The 21,682-nt window shown below is 44.3% G+C and overlaps 1 long non-coding RNA gene across 2 annotated transcripts in view; it reads left to right on the plus strand.

Moving 5' to 3' along the window:
• LOC122453798 overlaps nucleotides 1-21,682 on the plus strand; it is a 67,585-nt gene that overhangs the window by 22,412 nt on the left and 23,491 nt on the right. For both annotated transcript variants that reach the window (XR_006273175.1, XR_006273176.1), the window contains exons 2-3: nucleotides 15,479-15,658; nucleotides 19,437-19,482. This is a non-coding gene — a long non-coding RNA (uncharacterized LOC122453798). The remainder of the gene's footprint in view (nucleotides 1-15,478; nucleotides 15,659-19,436; nucleotides 19,483-21,682) is intronic.

The raw sequence follows: 21,682 nt of genomic DNA on the forward strand, positions 1-21,682 counted from the left end.
GTTTTTATAGGGCGGGGTTAGCAATCTGAGGCTCTAGATTTAGATCCTGGCTTTATTGTTTGGTGGCTGTAAAAACCTCATAGGTTCATCATTCCCTGTGTACAAAGCTGCCTTGGATACTCTATGGGCATCTGTTGCCCCTTCCATAAAATAGAGATAATAGTCCATACCTTATCTGTTGACTTTTCAAAGGGGTGTGAGAATCAAATGAAGGAATATAGATAAAAGCAAAGCACTTGGTTAACCAGTAATGTGGTATGCAAAAGGTGTTACTGTCTTGGTGATGTCTGTTCATTTAGCTTGTGAAATTCTGTCCTGTGTTTGTAACAGACACTCAGAAACTACTTAGATCCCAGTTTTATATCAGAGAAATAACCGTGCTCCTTGGCTGTGCCCTCAGGCTCTGCCTTTATTCCCTTCCTAGTTTCTAAAGAACTAACTCTCATGGCTTAATAGTGGGCACAGTCCCCTGGTTTTATTCCATTACTTTTCTCACTTGCTAATAAATAACTTCCACTGTTTGTAAAATAAAGGAACTGAGTAAATGACTTGAAGGGTGCAGAGGTGAGTTTTGAGTTGAACATAGATCTGCCTGGAGTTGACTTTCTCTTAGAAAAAAACACATTTTTATTCAAATACAGAATTGGCTTAGAAATCAGAACACTTAAATGGTCCTAGGTAGGCAAGTTGATGAGTTAAGCATAAATAAACAAACACGTTGTCCCCTGACAATGTGTTCTGGTTGTAAAAAAGAAGAGGAGTAGTTAATATTCCAAATTAAATGTGAGGAGTCAGGCTTTTCCTGCCTTTTTCTCTCCAATCTGAAATTGTATGGGTCTTACTCATTTTCATTGGTGATCTAATCTGAGTACCAGGAGGTTAAATGATTTCCCTAACTAGTGAGTGTCTCTTGCAAAATCCGGCATTGGAGCTGGGGCCCAGTGCCTGGGCTCTCTGCTGCTGATGACCATCCCATATGTCTCTATAAATAGGCCGTTATCAAATGCTTTTTATCAGGCTTGGATTGGACAACAACCATGACTTTTAATGTCCCTTCCTTCCCTTGCATCTGATTTTAAATTATCTCTGACAGTCAGGATGTGATAAGTCTGCTGTGTTCAGAGTGCAGAGTTCTGAACACAATTTTCCAACATAAGGCAGGCTAGAAATACATATTTTAGACAAAACATGGAAATCCTACCAATTGGTGGTAAATTCCCTCTGAGTTGCTCTCTTCCCTTTCAGGAAATGTGGCTTGGGTCTCCTGTCCTTGTTAACACCAGCTCCTCCTGTCTAGTGCTAAATCATCACCTTGGCAACACCACTTCCCACAATCTGCAAAGCTTTGGACAGCCAGTCTTTGTTTTGCCTTTTTCTCCCATTCTTTGGCCAGTAGGGTATAGGAGCTCATGACCTTGCTCATCCCAGCTTTGTTTTGTCCAAACCCTTTTGTGCAAAGGGGAAAACCAGGATTTTGAAGCATGGTCTGGACTGGCACGGAGCACTGCAGAATAAATCACAGCTCCTGTATTTTAGAGCAGCTGGACATTAGCACTTTTAATGGACAGGAGAGTCTGGCCAAAACAGGACTGGGATGAATAGGGTCATCCTTTCAGAATGCTGATTCTGGGCAGAGAAAGCCTCTTCCCAATTTTCATATGTCATGAGCCCCCTTCCCTTCCAGGCAGCTACTGAGATGAAGGAGTTCCTGCAGCAAGCATAGTACTCACAACCTCATGCTGACCGCACAGGCTGGGCACAGCCTGTATCTTTCACATCTGCCTGCACACAAGTCATTAACCCTGCAAAAGTCAGGAGAGGAGGTTCAGTTTAATAAAATGAGTTAAAATGTAAACACGGCACAAGTTTATAGCCAACAGTTTCATCTTCAGCCTTCACAAGCCTATACCGAGTGGTTGCAATGGAAAAAAGGACTAACATTTACTGAGAGCTCACTATCTGCTAAAATTAAATTAAATTCTCACAACAACCCTATGAAGCAGATGCTATTTGGCTTCATCCACCATAACCCTTTGGAGGTTATGCCAAGCGGTGGTGGTGGTGGTGGTGGCTGTTGACACTGGCAAGCAGCAGGAAAGGGGTTTCAAAGGCAGTGCCTAAGCCGCATGCCTTTAATTGTCCTGGGAGCCTCCCTGGGTAAGTAAGTAGATCCGACAGGACTTTAATGGGCAAAGGTTCCAGCATGATCCATAAGCATCTGGGGAAGCATACTATATCGCCCCATCAGATTATGTTGAACTGAACTGCATGCCTCGGTTGTGGGATAAGGTTGGTTCAGTCTCCCATGTCTTATCCCCAGTAATTTTTAAGACTGTGTCTCAGTTTGGCCTGCTATATACAGAGTATCATAAACTGGTGGCTTAAGCCGCAAACATTTATTTCTCATGGTTCTGTAGGCTGGGAAGTCCAAGAATAAGGTGGTAGCAGATCCAGTATCCATGAGGACACTCTTCTTGGTTTGCAGAGGAGCATCTTCTTTTTATATCCTCACATGGCCAAGAGAAAAGTCATCTCTCTTGTGTTTCTTCTTATAATGGTATAAGCCCATTCATGAGGGCTTCATCTCTCAGGGCCCCACCTCATAATACCCTCACATGGGGATTAGAATTTCAACATATGAATTTGGGGGAACACAAAATTTAATCCATGACAATTTCGTTTCAATGTCTCTAAGGGTATCAGATTCATCAAAGGGACTTAAAATTTTAAAAATATATATTTATTTTTTTACTTGGTTGCACTGGTTCTTAATTGCAGCACGCAGGATCTTTAGTTGCAGAACATGGCATCTTTTTAGTTGCAGCATTCGAACTCTTAGTTGTGACATGCAGACTCTTAGTTGCAGCATGTGAGATCTTGTCCCCTGACCAGGGAACAAAGTTCCCAGGGACCAGGTTTGAACTGGGGCCCCCTGCATTGGGAGTGTGGAGTCTTGGCCACTGGACCAGCAGGGAAGTCCCCATCAAAGGGGCTTGAGTACTTGAGTATGGATGCACCTGTATGATCTGACTTTTCATGTGGTCTAGCTAGTAGCAGTTTAGGAGTTGGGGTAGGAGAGGGAATCTTGAAGTTCTGCACCCAAGAGGCAGTAGGGTATAGAGGTTACAAGCACAGATTTTGGGTCCAGAGTTTGAATTCAGAGTGAGTTTTATCATCCAAATTCTCCTATTTGTTTCATGTGTGACATTAGACAAGTTACTGAACCTCCTCATGCCTCAGTTTCCTCATCTATAAAATAGAAATGATAAACATGATGCTTATCTCCAGAAGCTGTGAAGATTGAATGAGTCAATATATGTCATATTGAAAGCAGTGCCTGGCGTTTAACAACCCCTGTGCAAATGTTTGCTGTTGTTGTTATGGTGCCTGTATTTGTTTGTCTGGGTGCCGTAACAAAATACCACAGACTGGTTGGCTTAAACAATAGAAACCTATTTTCTCACAGTTCTGGAGGCTAGAAGTCCAAGATCAAATTTGGATATCTTCTAAGGGCCTTGAGGGTAGGATCTGCTCCCGGCCTCTCTCCTTGGCTTGTAGATGATCATCTTCTCTCTGTGTTTGCAGATGGTCTTCTTCTGTGTGTGTCTGTATCCAGATTTCCTTTTCTTATAAGAACTTCAGCCATACTGGATTTGGGCCCACCCTAATGACTTCATTGTAACTTGCTTCCTTAAATACCCTATTTTCATATAAGGTCATATTCTGAGGTTCTAGGGATTTGGAATTCAACATATGAATTTTCATTTTACCATATGAATTTTTTTTGAAATACCCAAGCTCACAATAGTGCCTAAACAAAGTTCTTGTTGAAAATCACTTGCAGAGTAAATTTTATTCATACAAAGTTGACTGTTTTTTTTCTTTTTTTTGAGTGATTAGTGCAAATTTTCTTCCTTTCTAATATTATCTCCTACTTGTAGACTATTTGAAAAAATTCATATAAGTATCTTAGTCAAAGTTCTGTGGGTGCTAGACAGGATGGATTCAATGGTCCCCTCTCCCAAGGGAAAAATCCTTGGAATTGTTGATCAAGTAATAACTCAGTATCTAAACTTAGGATAGAATATACATGATCATATATGTAATTCATTATAACACACTTGAGTTTTGGGGGATATACTCAGCTTTATCATTTTATTATTGATAACTATGAACAATCACTTTTTTCAACAGATTATTATTTAGGAAATACCAGATCAATCATATCCTAAAATGCTGGTGACTGGCATGAAGAGCCAGCTCTGAGTGTGAGCTGGGGCTGCCTTGGTGTGGCTGAGCACTAATGGAGTTCACTGGGGTTTGACTGTCTACATATGGTCGTTCTCACACAGACTGGGCATGATAAGTAAGATTCTTTGGGTGACAAATGTCACAAACCAAGTCTAGTTAGCTTAAGCAGAAAAAATGCTATACTGGGAGGAAACTGGAAAAATTCAGCAAGTCCCAGAAATCACCGATTTCCCAGATCTCAGGGGGAAGGGGGACCAGGGCAGGAGTTCTAGGCCTGTGCTAGGTCGTTCCCATTTGCCTCTCCAGTCGGCTTTCTACCCTTCCCACTCTGTTCTCTGCTTCTGTGAACTATGATGGACTCTAGGGACTGAATCAATGGGTTCCTGTTCTCTTGATTTCCAGTTGGGTTTGGCCCATGGTGTATCCTGCCAGAAAATCAGAGGAAGAAAGGAGAATGAGATCAGTATGCTTCTTCCCTGGGCTCCTAACTTGGGAAATGCCTTGGGTTGGCCAGTCTCTTGGCCAGCAATCACAGGTTATCTTAAGTTTACCTTCTCAGCATGACTCTCTGCTTCCAAGTTCTAGCAGCCCCTCTTGCCTTTCATCTCTTTGGACTCCGCTGTGGTAACAGCTCTATTTTGACCATCCCCAGGGAACTGGGGTTTCCCTGCTCCCTGACTCTTGCTGTGGACGAGATGATGTGGCTGAGCACCTGGCAGGAGCCCATCCCCAAACATGGAGAATGGGGATTTCCAGAGAAGAGAACGTGCGCCCAGTTATGCTTTAGTTGTTCAGAGTAAACACCCAACCATATACCATTCTGTGAATTCTGCTGATTAAGTCCTTTCAAAGGCCAAAATGGCAAAAATGAAGGCAATTTGAAATGATTCTTTATGTAAGCTGTGTCTGTGAGGAGGGAGTCCGGATGTGTTTACAAGCCGCAGTCTGGAGCTCCACAGTGCCTCTAAGACACAGATGGGTGGTGAACTAGTTTGAAGTTGATGGTCTAACACACCTCTTGCTCATCTGAAATCTAGGCTGAGGATGGCAAACGTAGGAACCCATGATTTTATCTCTTGCCAGGCCCATGGCAATGCTAGTACACTGCAGAATTTCTTCCCGCTGAGCTTCAGAATCCTTCTCAACACAGCTCTCCAGGAAACTGGTAGCAAGTAAGCAGATGGCACATGAAAAGCAACCATTTGTCATTCCAGTCCAGGAGGCTTTCTGGGTAACTTATTGTGGCACTTCCTTGAGCTACTGGAGCCAGCATTTTAGTGGCACGTGTGACTGTTTGGATGGAGATTGCTATTGGTCTTGCTACAGACCCAAGGAAAGCAGACCAAGTCCTGTCTCTGAGGAGCATCAAACAGACCAAGGCTGCCTTGTGAGTTTAAGGCAGGTAAGGGATTCTGTGGGTCAGAGTTGGGAAGATAAGTGAGTGAGCAGTCATAGGCCTCTGGCATCAGACAGCCCAGGAGGGGACTCTTTAGAGCACCGAGGGAGTATTTCTTCCTGGGTCCAGGGCGGGGGCCAGCCGAGAAGAGATATCAAAGAAGCCCACTTCCTTCATAACCAGTATCTCAGGCCTCCGTCCTCAGCAGCAGTTGATGGACCTGGCAGGCTTCCAGACACAAACACTGCACAGTCCATTATGAAGCCAAACCTGATCTCCTTATTCATCCTCTCCTCCCCCACCCCCCTATTTCCTGGTAGTTAAGTAAATAATCAAATGTAGAGTGATTTTGCTTGAATGAAAGCCTCAGAATTAAATGTTTAGCTCCCCTCAGGACATTTGTGTTTCCATTATTTAGGGGTCACCTTGTGACTTGATTCAGCCTCTCTCAGCCACTCCTCAGCTTTGAGAAAGGCTTTGCACACATGGACGTGAGGAGCTTGGGCTGCCTCTTTCAGGCTGGGTGTGCTGTTCAACCACCTCTGCCTCTCTGGGTCTCAGTCATCCCATTTTTAAATTTTGGGGCCTGGTTGGTGACTGAGTTCCTTGTCAAGTTAGCTCTGAGCTATCATTCTAAGCTCTGCCTCTCTCAATCACTAAATAATAATAACAAACAATTACTGAGACTTACTGCATGCTTGGAATTGTGCTAAGAATTTTATGCTCATTCTCTCATTTAGTTCTCACAAACACAGGGTGAGGTAGTTGCTAATCTTATCTTTGTATCAGTTAATATTAAGTTCAGCTGCTTATGCAGAAATATCCTAAACAATAATGGCTTAAATAAGATAGAAGTTAATTTTTCTCCCATGTAAAAAAAAAAATAAAATAAAATACTTAGAAGTAGGCTGGGCTGCTACTGACATGGTGGCTCCATGGTGTCATGAGAGAGATCTATCTTTCTGTTCCACCATATGGAGCTTATAGTTTCATGTTTACCTCAATAGCTCCCATCATCACATCTCTGTTTCAGGTAGCAAGAAGCAGGAAAGGAGAGTGAAGGGACCACCTTTTCTTATTCTTAGAAATCCAAACAATACTTCTGCTTATATTTCATTGGTTAGAATTTAGTTACATGTTTGTATCTAGCTGCAAGGGAGGCTGAGAAATCTAATCTTACTGTTTCACAGTCAGCAATGTAAATATTTGAGTTCTAAGGAAGAAGATGGGAGTGGATATTGGAGTAAATTCTTAATTTCTTCACATCTTGTTTGACCAGCAAGGAAGCAAAGCCCCAAGACATATAGTTGGTGGGTGACTGGGGCAGGATTTGAACCCAGCTCACCTGGATCCAGGGCCTGTGTTCTTAAGTGCTGTATTATCAGATCCCCCCCTCCCCCTGAAGTCACCGGCTGCTGCTTTCTCCTTCTTATCAGAAGCTTCATGCAGTCTCCAGCTCTAAGCTTTGGTTCTCTTTCTGTATCAGGAAAACCCCTTATTGAAGCTACATGTGCAGGAAAGTTGGGCAGGACTGTAAGCCCAAGGCCAATCTGCCCTTCATCAGGATCCTCCATCACTGGTGGAAGGCACGGTACACCTGTGGCATCTCCTCTGGTCCCCAGGTCCAGCCTTCCCTCCATCATTCCTGGTCCCTCCCCATTTCTGCATCCCTTAGCTCCCCTCATGGTGTCCCCAACACCCCATAGTACCCTCAGTGCCTATCCTCACCAAAACCTGGAATAAATTGATCTCTCTCTTCATCTACATTAAGAACTTGAAGGAGTAACTTACTTTGGGTGGCAGGCTTTTTTCCCCCTGTTTTGGAAGGTCATTTCCAAGCAGAGTCCTTGAAATATGCTACAAAGGCACCACCTCTGATGACTCCTAGTCAGATTGGCTTGTCACCAAAGCTGCTGCTCTTGTCCATTCACTGAGGTATAAGAGGTAGATTCTCAATCTGAGTAGGGGACCAGCAGCATCAGTGTCACCGAGGAATTATTAGAGATGCAGGACCTCAGCCCCACCCCAGACCTACAGAGTCAGAATCAGATTTAACAAAGCCCAGAGACTCCTTCCTGTATTCTTGCCTGGAGAATCCCCATGGACAGAGGAGCCTGGCGGGCTATAGTCTCTGTGGTCACAAAGAGTTGGACGAGACTGAGTGACTAAGCACAGCACAGCACAGAGAATCCTTACACCTCACTGGCTTCCGACTCACCGACCTAGGACAGCCAAAATGTAGGCTTTCTCATGAGTGAGTATAAATGCAAGAAATTCACCTAAGAGTTTGCTTATTAAATGCGCTGCTTGTTTTAGAAGAAACTGGACTGAGAAAAAGAGAGCAAATAAAAGTCAGGTACTGACATAAATAATTGCTGTTTGGGGGCATAACCATGGACCTCATATCTACCCAGTGCACCATGCGAATATCAACTGTTCATTGACTGATTGATGTATTAGAATGGGGAGCCAGACAAGAGCAGATAAAAAGTCTTGTGCTTAGATTTCTTTTTCAGATTCCCTTGAAAAGCTACTCATATGAGTGCACTTAAGTCTCCAAATGGCTTTTGCAAACCAGATAAGCTTAGTGTTTTGGGTTCACATAATTGGCCAGCTTTGCTAAGAGACTGCCAAAAGCATCGATGTCGTCTAAACAACTGTTATTTTAGTTTAAGGATACAATCTACGTTTAAAAGGCAACATGTAACTCACTTTAAGACTGTTAAAAGCTCAGAGGAGATAGCTGTTGTACTCCCAATCTCCTTTTTATGTGCTACAGTAGTTCAGACACCTGGAAGAATAACAGTGCTGTCTCTTTCTGTGAGTTTAGGCTTAAATTGTGGAGAGCCTCCAAGAGTTTCACATTTGGTACTTTTAGAATATTTTCCCCTCATTCTGGGTTCTTCGTGAACAGAGAGATTCATGAAGAGATTTTTCCTTAAGGAGGCAGCATGGGGATTTCCCTGGTGGTCCAGTGGCTAAGACCCTGCATTCCCAGTGCAGGGAGCCTGGGTTCAATCCCTAGTCAGGGAACTAGATCCCACATGCCACAGCTAAGACCCAGCACAACCAAATAAATACATGAATATCTGTAAGTAAGGAGGCAGCATAATGTAATAGTTAAAAATGTGGGTTGTAGCTCCTGGGCATAAACCTGGAGAAAAACATGGTCTGAAAGGATGCAAGCATCCCAGTGTTCACTGTAGCACTGTTTACAAGAGTCAAGACACAGAAGTAACCTAAATGTCCTTTGACAGAAGAATGGATAAAGAAGATGTGGTGTCTGTGTACAATGGAATCAGTTCAGTTCAGTTCAGTCGCTCAGTTGTGTCCGACTCTTTGCAACCCCATGAATCGCAGCACTCCAGGCCTCCCTGTCCATCACAAACTGCCGGAGTTTACCCAAACACATGTCCATCGAGTCGGTGATACCATCCAGCCATCTTAGTCATTAAAAAGAATGGGATAATGCCATTTGCAGCAACATGCTATTATTGAGTGAAGTGTCAGATAAAGAAAGAGAAATATCAAATGTGGAATCTAAAAAAAAAAAAAATACAAATGAATTTATTTACAAAATAGAAACAAACTTACAGTCTTAAAGAAAAACCTTCTGGTTACCAGAGGGGAAGGGTTGGGGGAAGGGATAGTTAGGGAGTTTGGGGTTGACATGTATACACTGCTATATTTAAAATAGATAGATAATCAACAAGGACCTACTGTATAGCACAGGGAACTCTGCTCGATATTCTGTATTTAAAGAATATTTAAAATGAATATTAGAAGAAAAAGAATTTAAAAATGAACCAGTTCAGTTCAGTTCAGTTGCTCAGTCAGGTCCGACTCTTTACGACCCCATAGACTGCAGCATGCCAGGCTTCCCTGTCCATTACCAACTCCCGGAGCATGCTCAGACTCATGTCCATCGAGTTGGTGAAGCCATCCAACCATCTCACTTCTGCCATCCCCTTCTCCTCCTGCCTTTAATCTTTCCCAGCATCAGGGTCTTTTCAAGCGAGTCCGCTCTTCACATCAGGTGGCCAAAGTACTGGAGCTTCAGCTTCAGCATCAGTCCCTCCAATGAATGTTCAGGACTGATTTCCTTTAGGAATAGATACATGTGTATGTATAACTGAATCACTCTGTCTACAGTTGAAACTAACACAACATCATTCGTCAGCTTTACTCCAATATACAGAAAAAAGTTTCTTAAAAAAGCGTGGGCTGTAGGACCTGACCACCTGACTTCAAACATAATCATTACCACCTCTGAAAGGTGGGGAAAATAACCTCTTAGCTTTATGGGCTGCCATGATCGCCGAGTTAATAGGAGTGAAGGCACAGGAGAATGGCTGTCACGCCCTAAGTGCTGGATAGGCACAGGCTCTTGCTGTGTACATGTGGTACTGTCTACAGTACCTAAACATCGGCTCACTCTCTTAATCTTACAAATGAGAACATGGGGAGGGGTTCAGGATCTGTCTGCTGCATGTCCTGAGCCGGGGAGCCTTCCTTGTCCTCCTGAGGGCAGCCCTGTGCTGGGTCAGGCCCCACTTGCCCCATTTCACACAGATACGCTCGCGGGCTCAGGTGAGGGTCAATGGTGAGAAGAGAATCAGAGACTGATTCAGGCCCTGACTTTTCTCTGTACATCAGTGTCTCCCCTCACCCCTGCTCCCAAAGTTATTTTCACCTTTTCACCCCTGACCAGGCACGTATAGTCTAGAGCGTTGCTGGAAAGTGAGACAGTCTGTGACATCTGAGAGACCAGAACCCCTGCCTCAGCTGCTGTTTGCAGCAGAGCAGTTTGAAGTGACTACAGTTGAAGCTACTCCTTCCCCAGGGTTTTGGTAATTCCTCCTGCCAATTATAGCACTTTGCTAAGATTAACTAATTAATCCTCACCATATACCCGAGAGACGAAATTAAAGCTCGTTCTTTCACACGTGTAAAGTACCTTTCATCTGAGGATTACTAACACTGATGCATTTGTCTCCCATGGCGACATTGCAAGTTTCAGGGATGAAAAGGAAAATCATTACCATTCTAAGGATCGGGAACAAAGAAAATTCTCCCTCCAGGACCCAGAGGAGGAGGGAAGGTCACTGAACAGGTCTGTAGTAGCAGGGTGAGCATTGGAGTGCACCTGTGTTCCTGGCGGGGGGGGGTCTGAAAGGGAACTCCTAGGTGGGGCTATAACCCCACCTGGTCACCGCTCTTCATGGTTCTTCATTGTTCTCAGTTCCCCAGCGATCATGTCTGAGATGAAGGATGAGAGAAGATTCCACAAGGCTGTTCAAGGCTGCGTTTGGCTTTCTTTGCAACCTCCCACTTCTCCCCATCCTGTCTCCAAAACGTTGATTCCTCCTCATCTCTATTTGCCAACATTCTATTTGTGATTGAGAAGAAATGGAGCCAGTGAGGAGGAGAGAACCAGAAAAAAGAAAAAATTACAAATCGAGGACCTCAAAGGGGATGGGGGAGGTAGGCGAGTGGGAGAGAGAGGTCTGTCAGTCTGCCAGCTCTCTGGAAACAGCATTTGGAGTGAAAGGGAAAAGCAGTCTGCACCACGTGACCTGATGAAAGGTTTGCTACGATTTCTTTATAACTCTTTTGGCTGTTTTTTTTTTTTTTACTTGCCTTGGCAGCACAGCCTGAGCTGCAGGCAGGGCTGGAAACTGTATCATCCTGCCTTACACTGCGGGTGCTCCATACGGGAGAGGGTCTCAGAGATGATGAGGGAGACACAAGTGGTCACTTTAGAGACACCCCACCCATAAAGGCCAAGCAGTTGCATTTCTTCTAAACCTCAGATTATTGGTTCAGACGACTCTTCTGGGAGCAACTGACTGGTTTCCCTGCTTGATGACAGCTGTGACTGGGGCTCATAGCTCTGGACCTGCGGGATCTAGTGCCCCCGGGGTTGCTGTAGCTCCTTCCAGGCCTCTGAGGGGCAGGGATGTCAGAAGGAAAGGCTCTTGCTTCTACATCCAAGAAGAGATGATGAGCAAGAACTTAATATTTGCAGAGATTTAAAAGCAACTCTCATAGGTGCATGGCCTGTGAGCATATAAGGCTAGACAGTGACTGGATAGCTCTTGCTGGCCAGCCCAGCATCCCTTTCTCTAGGAAACTGACTTTTCCTTAATCATTGCATTCTGGTGGGACTGTCAGTCACAACACTGCCCCATCTTTCCAATCCCTTTCATCCCTCACTGCCAGGGTTGAGCATTTAGCTCTAGCTGGGCCTCTGGACTCTTTTTGCTGGACAGTTGAATCTCTTGGGCTGGGGGAAGAAGTTGTTGAAACCATGTAAAGAGAAGGGCGGTGGCTTCTTGTTACCTGATCCCAGGATGGCTCAAAGCTTGGCTGTTGAGCTCTTCTTTCCATCCTGTGAGTTACTTTGGGTTCCTTTCAGTAAAGTTGTCTTTATGTTAGCTGGAGTCTACAAAAGAAGCCCAAATTATAGCCTCCCCCTGCCCAGGTCTTCTCACTCCAGGTCAGTGACTTTTCATCATACCAAGTAAATGCAAAATTGCAAAGCACCTTTAAGGGGAGACAGTGCACTGAGAAGGAGCATTGCTGGCAGTTGAGCTTTTTTCCTAAGCCCAGCAGGCTGTATTTCTTTCCCCTCAGTGTCACGTCAGGATCCACCCATGGGGATGCACTTCACGTTTAACTGCGGTCACAGAGCTGGCACATACCTGCACTTGCCCACAGCCAGCCTCTTTCAGATTTTGTTCGTGTTCTATTTTTGTGGGACGTGTCTTTGCTGATAGGCTGATTCTTAAGTGTATTTGGCTATGGGTCAGTCTTCATGTTTTCTAGACCCCACTGATTTGGCAAGTGATCAGAAGTAGTTCGTGTGGTTCAGACGGAGAAGTAAAAATGTAGTAGCTAGTAAATTTGTGGCAAGTGGAAGAAGTCTTTTCAGGGGGATATGTATGCTAAAACATACAGTCCAGCACTTTACTACTTCATAGCAACTACAGTCCCAGAATCTATGCTTATGGAAACATGTGCCATGCTGTGCCAAGTCGCTTCAGTAGTGTCTAACTCTTTTCGACCCCATGGACTGTAGCCCTCCAGGTTCCTCTGTCCATGGGGTTCTCCAGGCAAGAATACTGGAGTGGGTAGCCATTTCCTTCTTCAGGAGATCCTCCTGACCCAGGGATTGAACCCGCATTTCTTAAGTCTCCTGCATTGGCAGGCAGATTCTTTATGACTGAGCCCCCTGGGATGCCCCCTTGGAAACATAACCTCATGTTAAAGCACAAGACCCTCTCCCTCTGGAGACTCTTCTTGTGCTTTCTACAATGGCATTAAGTTAAGGATGGGGGATCTCTTTCATGCACTGAATCTCTTCGAGGTAAAACTAAAAATTACTAAATCTGAATTATTAACTCTTGGGAGTGTTTCTAGCCCAGGACTGGATCCCCAAGAGAGTTAGAAGTGATCCTAAGGCTTTTGAAATTTCTTCTCCACAGTAGTTGAGTGATTGAGTGATTGGATGAATGGAGTTAGGGGTGGGAGGAATCCAAGAAGCCTATGTCTGAAGGAACCTGGTGCTCACTCAATACAACCCCGCAGTAGTTATCTATGGCTGCATAACAGATCACCCCAAACCATAGAGCTTGAATACAAGCATCATTTATTTCTTCCCATAGTGTCTGTGGGTATGGAGTTCAGAGCAGCTGGCTGGGGGCTCCTGGCTCCAGGTCTGTCATGGCTGCAGTCGGATGTCACCTGGGCTGCAGTCCTTGACTGAGGCTGGAAGGTCGGACTCCCAAGTGGCTCAAACACGTGGCTGGCAAGGTGGTGCAAGTTGCTGGTGGGAAGTTCCTCTCCCTGTGTGCCTCTGCACAGAGCTACATGAGTACCTTCTGGCGTGGCAGACAGCTTACCTAGAGGAGGTGGTGCAAGAGAACAAGGCAGGAGCTCCAAAGTCTGTTATAACCTAGTGTCAGAAGACACACATCATCACTTAAGGGAGGTCGCTGCACAAGGATGTGACTACCAGGAGGCCAGGGTCATTGGGACTGTCTTGTGTCCATATGCTACTAATCCCTTCTCTTAAAACAGGATGTAAATTTATTGTGAAATATTTTTAGACATATAAAGAGGATTAAAAATGGATTAAATGTAAAAAAAAGGATTAAAATGTACTTGTGTACCTACCTCCCTCCCTTTTCAAGAAATAAACTATAATCAATTCAGTTGAATTCCCCCAAGCACTCACCCTGACTGTATCTTCCTCCTTCCCTGTCCCACTGTCCTTTGTTGTTGTTTCCTCACTCAGTTTTTGCAACTTCATGGATTGTAGCCCACCAGGCTCCTCTGTTTATGGATTTTCCAGGCCAGAATACTGGAGTGGGTTGCAATTTCCTCCTCTAGGGGATCTTCCCGACCCAGGGATCGAACCCACATCTCCTGCATTAGCAGGCAGATTCTTTACCACTGAGCCACCAAGAAAGCCCTTTCCCACTGCCCTTAGGAAACTAGCATTCTGAATTTTGTGTTCATCCTTCCAGGCATTCTTTTCTATTTCCACCACAAATTTGTGTATCCCTAAACAAAATATGGAGTTGTTGGACATAGTCTCAAGCTTTATGCGTAGCATCATCCTATGTGATTCTTTGGCAACCTCCTCTTTTTGTTCAGAGTTATATTTGTGAGGTCCATCTATATTAATCTGTGTGGCTCTAATTATTTTTAGTGACTATAAAGTGTTCCACTGTGTTAACACATCACAGTTTGTTTATTCTTTTTTCCAGTTTATGAACATTCAGGTTGCTTGTAATACTTTTATTTTGCTATTGCACACAATGTTATGAATGTCCTTGCACAGTCTCCTTGTGCCCAGGTGCAGGAGTTTTTCCAGCATACCAGTCTAAAGGTGGAATGGTTAGGTCATGTGATATGTGCACTTTGACTTTTCTCAATAGCATCAAATTCTCTAAAACAGCTGCACTAATTTATACAACTTCCAGTAGTGATTGAGTTCCCTTGCTTTGTATTCTAGTGTTGCAGATTAAAAATTTCTGCAAAGCTGATGGTTGTGAAATGGTATCTGTGGTTTTAATTTGCCTTTCCGTAATTACTGATGCTCTTGAATTGTGGTGCTGGAGAAGACTCTTGAGAGTCCCTTGGACAGCAAGGAGATCAAACCGGTCAATCCTAAAGGAAGTCAACCCTAAATATTCATTGGAGGAACTGATGCTGAAGCTGAAGCTCCAGTACTTTGGCCAGCTGTTGTGAAGAGCTGACTCATTGGAAAAGACCGTAATGCTGGGAAAGATGAAGGCAGGAGGAGAAGGGGGTGACAAAGGATAAGATGGTTGGATGGCATCACCAATTCAATGGACATGAGTTTGAGCAAGCTCCAAGAGATGGTGAAGGACAGGGAAGCCTGATGTGCTGCAGTTGATGGGGTCCCAAAGAGTTGGATAGGACTTAGTGACTAAACAACAACAGCAGCAATTATTCACGAGGCTGATTATTTTTCTCACATGTGTATTGGTCACTTGAGTTTCTTCTGAGGACTGCTTTGTTTACATCTTTTGCCTTTTCCGTTACAACTTTTCTGTTGTTTTTTCTTTTTCTTATTGATTTGAAAGAATTCATAGATTCTAGATACTAATTTTTGTCAATTATATATGTTGCTAACATTTTCCTCCTGCCTGATGCTCACCTTTTAAACCTTTTTGTTGACTTTGTTGAAGAGAATTTTTAAGTTAATGTAGTTAAATGTTATCATTCATTTCCTTTATAGTTTGTTTATGTGGCAGAGATGGCTAGCTGTCCACTAGCATCTGCATCTTTCTTTTCTAGCAAGAGAGCTGTGGACGGCTGTGCTGTGGAGTGCGTCAGAAGGGATATATGCAACATTGACGTCACTCACTTCAAAGGAAATCTTTGTCTCCAGATATCCACTCTTTCCCCCTGCAGCAGACTGGAGTTTTGTTATTATCCCACTTTTACCTACGAGGAAACCAGTGTTACACTGTCAAGGTGAGCCCATTGTCTCCATGCCCCGGCTCCTCCTTTTGTGCCATTTTGCTCTGTTATCATGCCCCGAGAGATATAATTCAGCATAATAAAATCCAACGGATGTGTGTTAAGCCCCTTCCACATGCTAAGCTTTGCACTAAGGGCATCAGGATGAGTTAGACACAGAGACACAGCCTCTGGTCTGAGGAGCTTACAGTCTGGTGGGAACAAGGAGACTCTTAAGCGTCCAGGTGTATGTATGTGAACACTTTCTGCTCGCAGGATCAAAAAATCCTCATGATATTTGAAATTCCATCAGACAACCTGGGGAAGGGCTTTCTAGGGGCAGGGACAATTTGAACAAAAGCCCACAAGCTGAAAAGCAAAAGGTGTGTTTAGGACACAACCAGAGGTTGAGTTTGATTGGAGCAAGGTCGGGTGAGAGGCTGTGGGAGATGAGGCTGATTCACAGCCCAGCAGTTTGAATGAAAGAACAGCAGCGGCCACCAGAGGTGTGGGGGTAGGGACTGTTGGGGGAGGGGAGGGGGGTGCTCTTGGGGGTCAGTTAAAGTCATTCTTGCTTTGTGTGTGTGCTCAGTCACTCAGTTGTGACCTCATGGACTGTAGCTCACCAGGTTCCTTGGTCCATGGGATTTCCCAGGCAAGAATACTGGAGTGGGTTGCCGTTTCCTGCTCCAGGGGATCTTCCTGACCGAGGGATCAGGCCCGCATCTCTGGCATCTCCTGCTTAGCCGGTGGATTCTTTATCATTGCACCACCTGGGAAGCCAGCTTTAAACTGTTAAAGCACAGTCTGTATCACTGCATTCTGGAAGGGTCTCTAAACTTTGTGACCCTCATATGAAAGCCAAGAAAGGAGGGTATAGAAACAAGTTATCATCCTAGGACTTCTTTCCCAGAGCCACCTCTATGCTTGTGGAGTTGGCATAGTGTGCACCTGTTTACAGACCCCGAGAGAGCTGGGTATGGGTCTCTCACTTGATATCAACTACTTGGAGGAGAATTTCTTAGCTCTCTCTGAGTTTCTTCACCAGCTCACGCTTATATACTGCTTACTGTGACCAGTCTTCTCCAAACTTACTTCAGGGATGGAACCCTTGCCTCGTTCATTGTTATGTCTCTAAAGCCCGTCCCCATGCTGGGCTCAGGGCAGGTGCTCTACACACATTTGGGAGCTAAGTAAGCAAATGCTGGGAGGGAATGAGAGAATGAATTCCCCAAACCTGTGTCAGAGACCAAGGGTTTTTCTGCTCTTTGCTCTACCATCCCCGGAGTGCTGTCTTAGCCGCACATCCACATTTTAAGCAGGAGGAAGGGAGGAGGAGGAAAAGAAGGCATGCTCCTTCTGTTTAAGGGCACGATTGGGAAGCTGTACATTCCCCTCTGCTCACATCCCTTTAGCCAGAACCTAGTACCTTGGTCACATGTAGCAGCAAAGGAAGATGGGAAGTGTGCAGTCTTGTTCTGATGGCCAGTACCAGGTCAATTATCATCTGATAATTAGGAAGGGAGATTAGATATTGGTGAACAACTGGCCATTCCTGCCACAGGCCATTTTCACATTGTGTGGCGTAGCTGGGAGGCACAGTGGCAGACAGACGAACCTGGTTGTCCACCAAGAGAAAGATTTATCTTGAATAAATGCGTCAGTGTTGATGCTGAAAGCTATAGCCTGCAATTATGTGAGTACAGCACCAAAGGTGGCCTTGTCTTCAAATGCAGAGAACAGTGGCATGTTCTCATGAGTTTCGTTTGGTCATTATAAATCTTCCATCTGCTTCTGAGTGGAGAGGGAGTGGTCAAATATGCCACTGCATTGCAATCATAAAAGTGACAGTGATGTGTCGGATGGGGAGAGGTTGGGGACAAAGTGCACCAGACCTGGTCATTGTGTAATTGGACACATCCCTTTTAATTAATCAGCCTCTTTTGTCACAACTTCTTCTTGAGGGGGCACATCATGGCTGGTATTGGTAGCTGTCCACCACATCTGTCTTCCCCTTCTTCCTGGGTGTGTGAAGTGAAGTGAAAGTTGCTCAGTCATGTCCAACTCTTTGCAACCCCATGCACTGTAGTCTGCCAGGCTCTTCTGGCCATGGAATTCTCCAGGCCAGAATACTGGAGTGGGTAGCCATTTCCTTCTCCAGGGGATCTTCCCAACTCAGGGATCGAACTCAGGTCTTCTGCATTGTAAGCAGATTCTTTACCATCTGAGCCACCACAGAAGCCAAGAATACTGGAGTTGGTAGCCTATTCCTTCTCCAGGGCATCGTCCCGACCCAGGAATCAAACCAGGGTCTCCTGCATTGCAGGTGGATTCTTTAGCAGCTGAGCTACCAGGGAAGTCCCATGCTTTTCCTACCAAACATCAAAATTACTAAAATGCTGCAATCTGTAAATCAATCTGATATTATTTCAAGAGAAGACTTACAAATTAATGGATATAAGATACAAAATCTGATATTTGTGTAAGCTTTTCACACACATATATATGAATTTTGTACATTATAAATGTATGCTTTATATTTGTGAGGAAAGGTTACACTGCTAAATTCATAGTCATATGATGATAATTGGTTGGCTAAGCAGAAAAAAGTTATGTATCTATCACATAAATAATAGGATTGATAGGATTGAATTTTTTAAAGGAAATTATTTTTAAGATAAAGAAAATATAAACACGTACCAGTCTTGCAGTGAGAAAGCAAAAGATAAAATTATAAAAGAAGCACTGATAGATTAGATTACCTAAGAATTTTAAAATTTAAGAAAAAAAGACCATTCATGTGTGCATGTTAAGTCGCTACAGTCGTGTCCAACTCTTTGTGACCCTATGAACTATAACCCGCTAGGTTTCTCTGTCCATGGGATTCTTCAGGCAAGAATACTGGAGTAGGTTACCATGCCTTCCTCCAGGGGATCTTCCAGACCCAGGGACTGAACCTGCATCTCTTAGGTTTGTCTCCTGCATTGGCAGGCAGGTTCTTTACCACCAGTGCCCCCTGGGAAGCCCTGAAAGACCATAAGCAAACATAAAAGATAACTAAGAACTGAGAAAAACACTCCAACAAATAAGAAGCTTTATATACAAGAACTTTTCAAATCAATAAGAAAAAACAGTAAAAAAATGGATTAAAGACCTGATCAGACAACTTGAGATAAACATGTGAAAACTTCAACTTCAATAATGATCAAGTAAACGATCATTAAAGTAACAATGTCATACAGGTCTTCATTTATCAAATTGCCAAAGATTTTTAAAAATTGTCATATGCAGCAGTGAAATGGAAATTCTTACACATAAAATTATAGCTTATCAGACCCTTTCTGGGCAAATTTGGCAATGTGTACACAAAACCTTTTACATATTTATATTCTCTAACTAATTACACTTCCAGGAATTTATCATATGAACTTGATCAAAGGTCTCCCAGGTTTATGTGTTATTCATCATACTGTTAATAACAGATAAAAATAATAAAAATAACTACAAAATATATCATTTGAATACATTATGGTTGTCCACATGGTATCATTTTATTGTCATTACAGAGTTATGTTTTTGAAGGAAATATGAAGTTGGAGAATTCACCTATTATCACAATTCGTGTGTGCTTTGTCACTCAGTTGTGTCTGACTCTTTGTGACCCCATGGACTGTAGCCCGCCAGGCTCCTCTGTCCATGGGATTCTCCAGGCAAGAATACTGGAGTGGTTGCCATCCCTCCTCCAGGGGATCTTCCCAACCCAGGGATTGAACCCAGGTCTTCTGCATTGCAGGTGGACTCTTCACTATACGAGCCACTGGGGAAGCCCCACTATCACAGTAAGTAAGACAAAATAGGACATACGGTGGCCTGCAGGCTTTCCATACTCTGACTCCCCCCGACTCAGCTCCTGTCCTGACCCTGTCTGCTCCAGCTGCCCCTGCTCTGCCCCACAACCCCGACCCGGGCCTGTTCTCCCTGCCTGTCCAGTGTTTGCGGCCCTAGGACATTGCATTTGCTCTTCGCTCTGCCTGAGATACTTGCATAGCTGCTCCTCACTTTCTTCAGCCTCTGGTTGACTCTCATCTTGTCAGCCACATCATCCCTGGCTACTCCATGTAAAATAGTACCCACTTTTCAGCCCACCTGTTGCCACCCCATCCTTTCTATCCCCTCTCTTGGCTTATGTTTCTCTGTGGCACTTATTGCTTCCTGGTACCTGGCATATTTTCGTATTTATTTATTTATTGTCTGTTTTTCCATGAGAAGTGTCAGCTCCATGAAGATCAGGAACTTGTCTATTTGCTCATTGTTGAATTCCTTAGCATACAACAAGCCATCAATAAATATTTGTGAGAGAATAAAATATCTATATCAACAATATTATATGACTTTTATACAAAAATCTTAGGTGATAAGCAGGTATAGTTCACAAGGATAAGGAGGTGGTACATTAAATGTTAGCCATGGCTATTCTTGGGTGGCCAGCTTCCTGATGATTTTGATAATTTCTTTATGTTTTATGTGTTTTTGCAACTTATGCCATAAGCATATATCTTAATAAGAGAGAAGCCAATGTATTGTCATTATTTCAAAGTCCTGTGATTTGCAAAAATCACCCAATACCTGAACTGACCAAATATTTCAAAGTGTAAATGATTCTATTTTATAGATATTCTCACTTTTTCCATTTTATAAATCTGGTGACTCTGCCACAAGGCTCTATCCTGTCAGCTACTGCCTCCTGGTAGGTCCTTCCTCTGCCTTTCCCACTTCAACAAGCACTCCATGGTGTGGAATTTCTTTGGGGGCACTTCACAGTAAGCAAAAGGAATGTACTACTCTCTACAGCCACTGTCCTCAGCCCAGAGCCAGCTCAGGAAGTGCCAAGACGTCCTCCACCTCCTTCTCTTCTTCCTCCTCCTCCTTTTTCTCCTCCTCCCAGCCCAGCCTCTTCCTTGAGTTTCTTCCTGGGACCTGCATTGCCAGGTGTTTGGAGGCCTGGGGGAGAGGCCTTTCACAGACCACCTAGCCTCCAAGGGGAAAGGAAGGTCACTTGAAAGTAATTACTGAACACTGAGGAGCCTGACTGGGATGATTGACTTGTAATCCTCTTAAGAGACCTCCGGCCAGCATCTACCTCCAGAGTTCCGCCTGTAGGGATGGGCAGTCCCCTCTGAGAAGGCCGTGCCCCAGCAGCCACGTTGACTAGCCGCAGCCTGAGCTGGCATGTACACCCGTGGCGGATTCATGTCAATGTATGGCAAAACCACTACAATATTGTAAAGTAATTAGCCTCCAATTAAAATAAATAAATTTATATAGAAAAAAGAAGGAGGGTGACTCAGTTCCAAACCTGAGAGCTCTCTTGATCTATACTCTCCTGCATCTTTCTGGCCTGGAGAATCCAGCTGCACAATCTGGGTGAATGAAACGTTCTCACCTACCATGAGCAGGCACTATTGTCTCACTTCTCACCGCTCCTCACTTACTTAAAAATAATTATCCAAGTGCAAGGTGTAGCCACCCCTCGAAAACCGGGAGCACACCCAGGATGACTAGTGGGCGCACGGGCCTGGGCTTGAGGAAGAGAGTCATCAGAGCATGATAGGACGGAGCTCCTCCCCAGGCCCCTGGCGGTGGTGAGCATTTTTAAGGTGACTTGGATAACGTTCAGTTATAATTTGTAGACTCCGGGTGGGGAGGGCTTGTGGGCTGCAGGGAAGCCCTCAGCAGTAGGACAGCATAGGCTTTGTTTGAGCAAAGATGACTACGTGCTGGTGGTGGGAGGGAGCGCCCCACCCTGGGGCTCCATGCTGGCCTGCAGCTCCAGGACCCTGTCCAGGAGGAGGGCCTTTTCTTGCTGGTACCTTAAATGTGCGTTATAAGGGTGGTAGTGTCACCTTCTAAGAATGTGCAGCAATGTGTTTAGCAGTCCTTGGTATTTCTGAACCACAGCTGCCCTGGAGAGAACCTAAAAATGCATCCATTTTCCAAGGTCAGTCTCTACAGCCATTTAAAAATCCCCAGTGCCTCCAA

The sequence above is a fragment of the Cervus canadensis genome, chromosome 15 (genome assembly GCF_019320065.1).
Source record: "Cervus canadensis isolate Bull #8, Minnesota chromosome 15, ASM1932006v1, whole genome shotgun sequence".
Taxonomy (NCBI): Eukaryota; Metazoa; Chordata; class Mammalia; order Artiodactyla; family Cervidae; genus Cervus; species Cervus canadensis.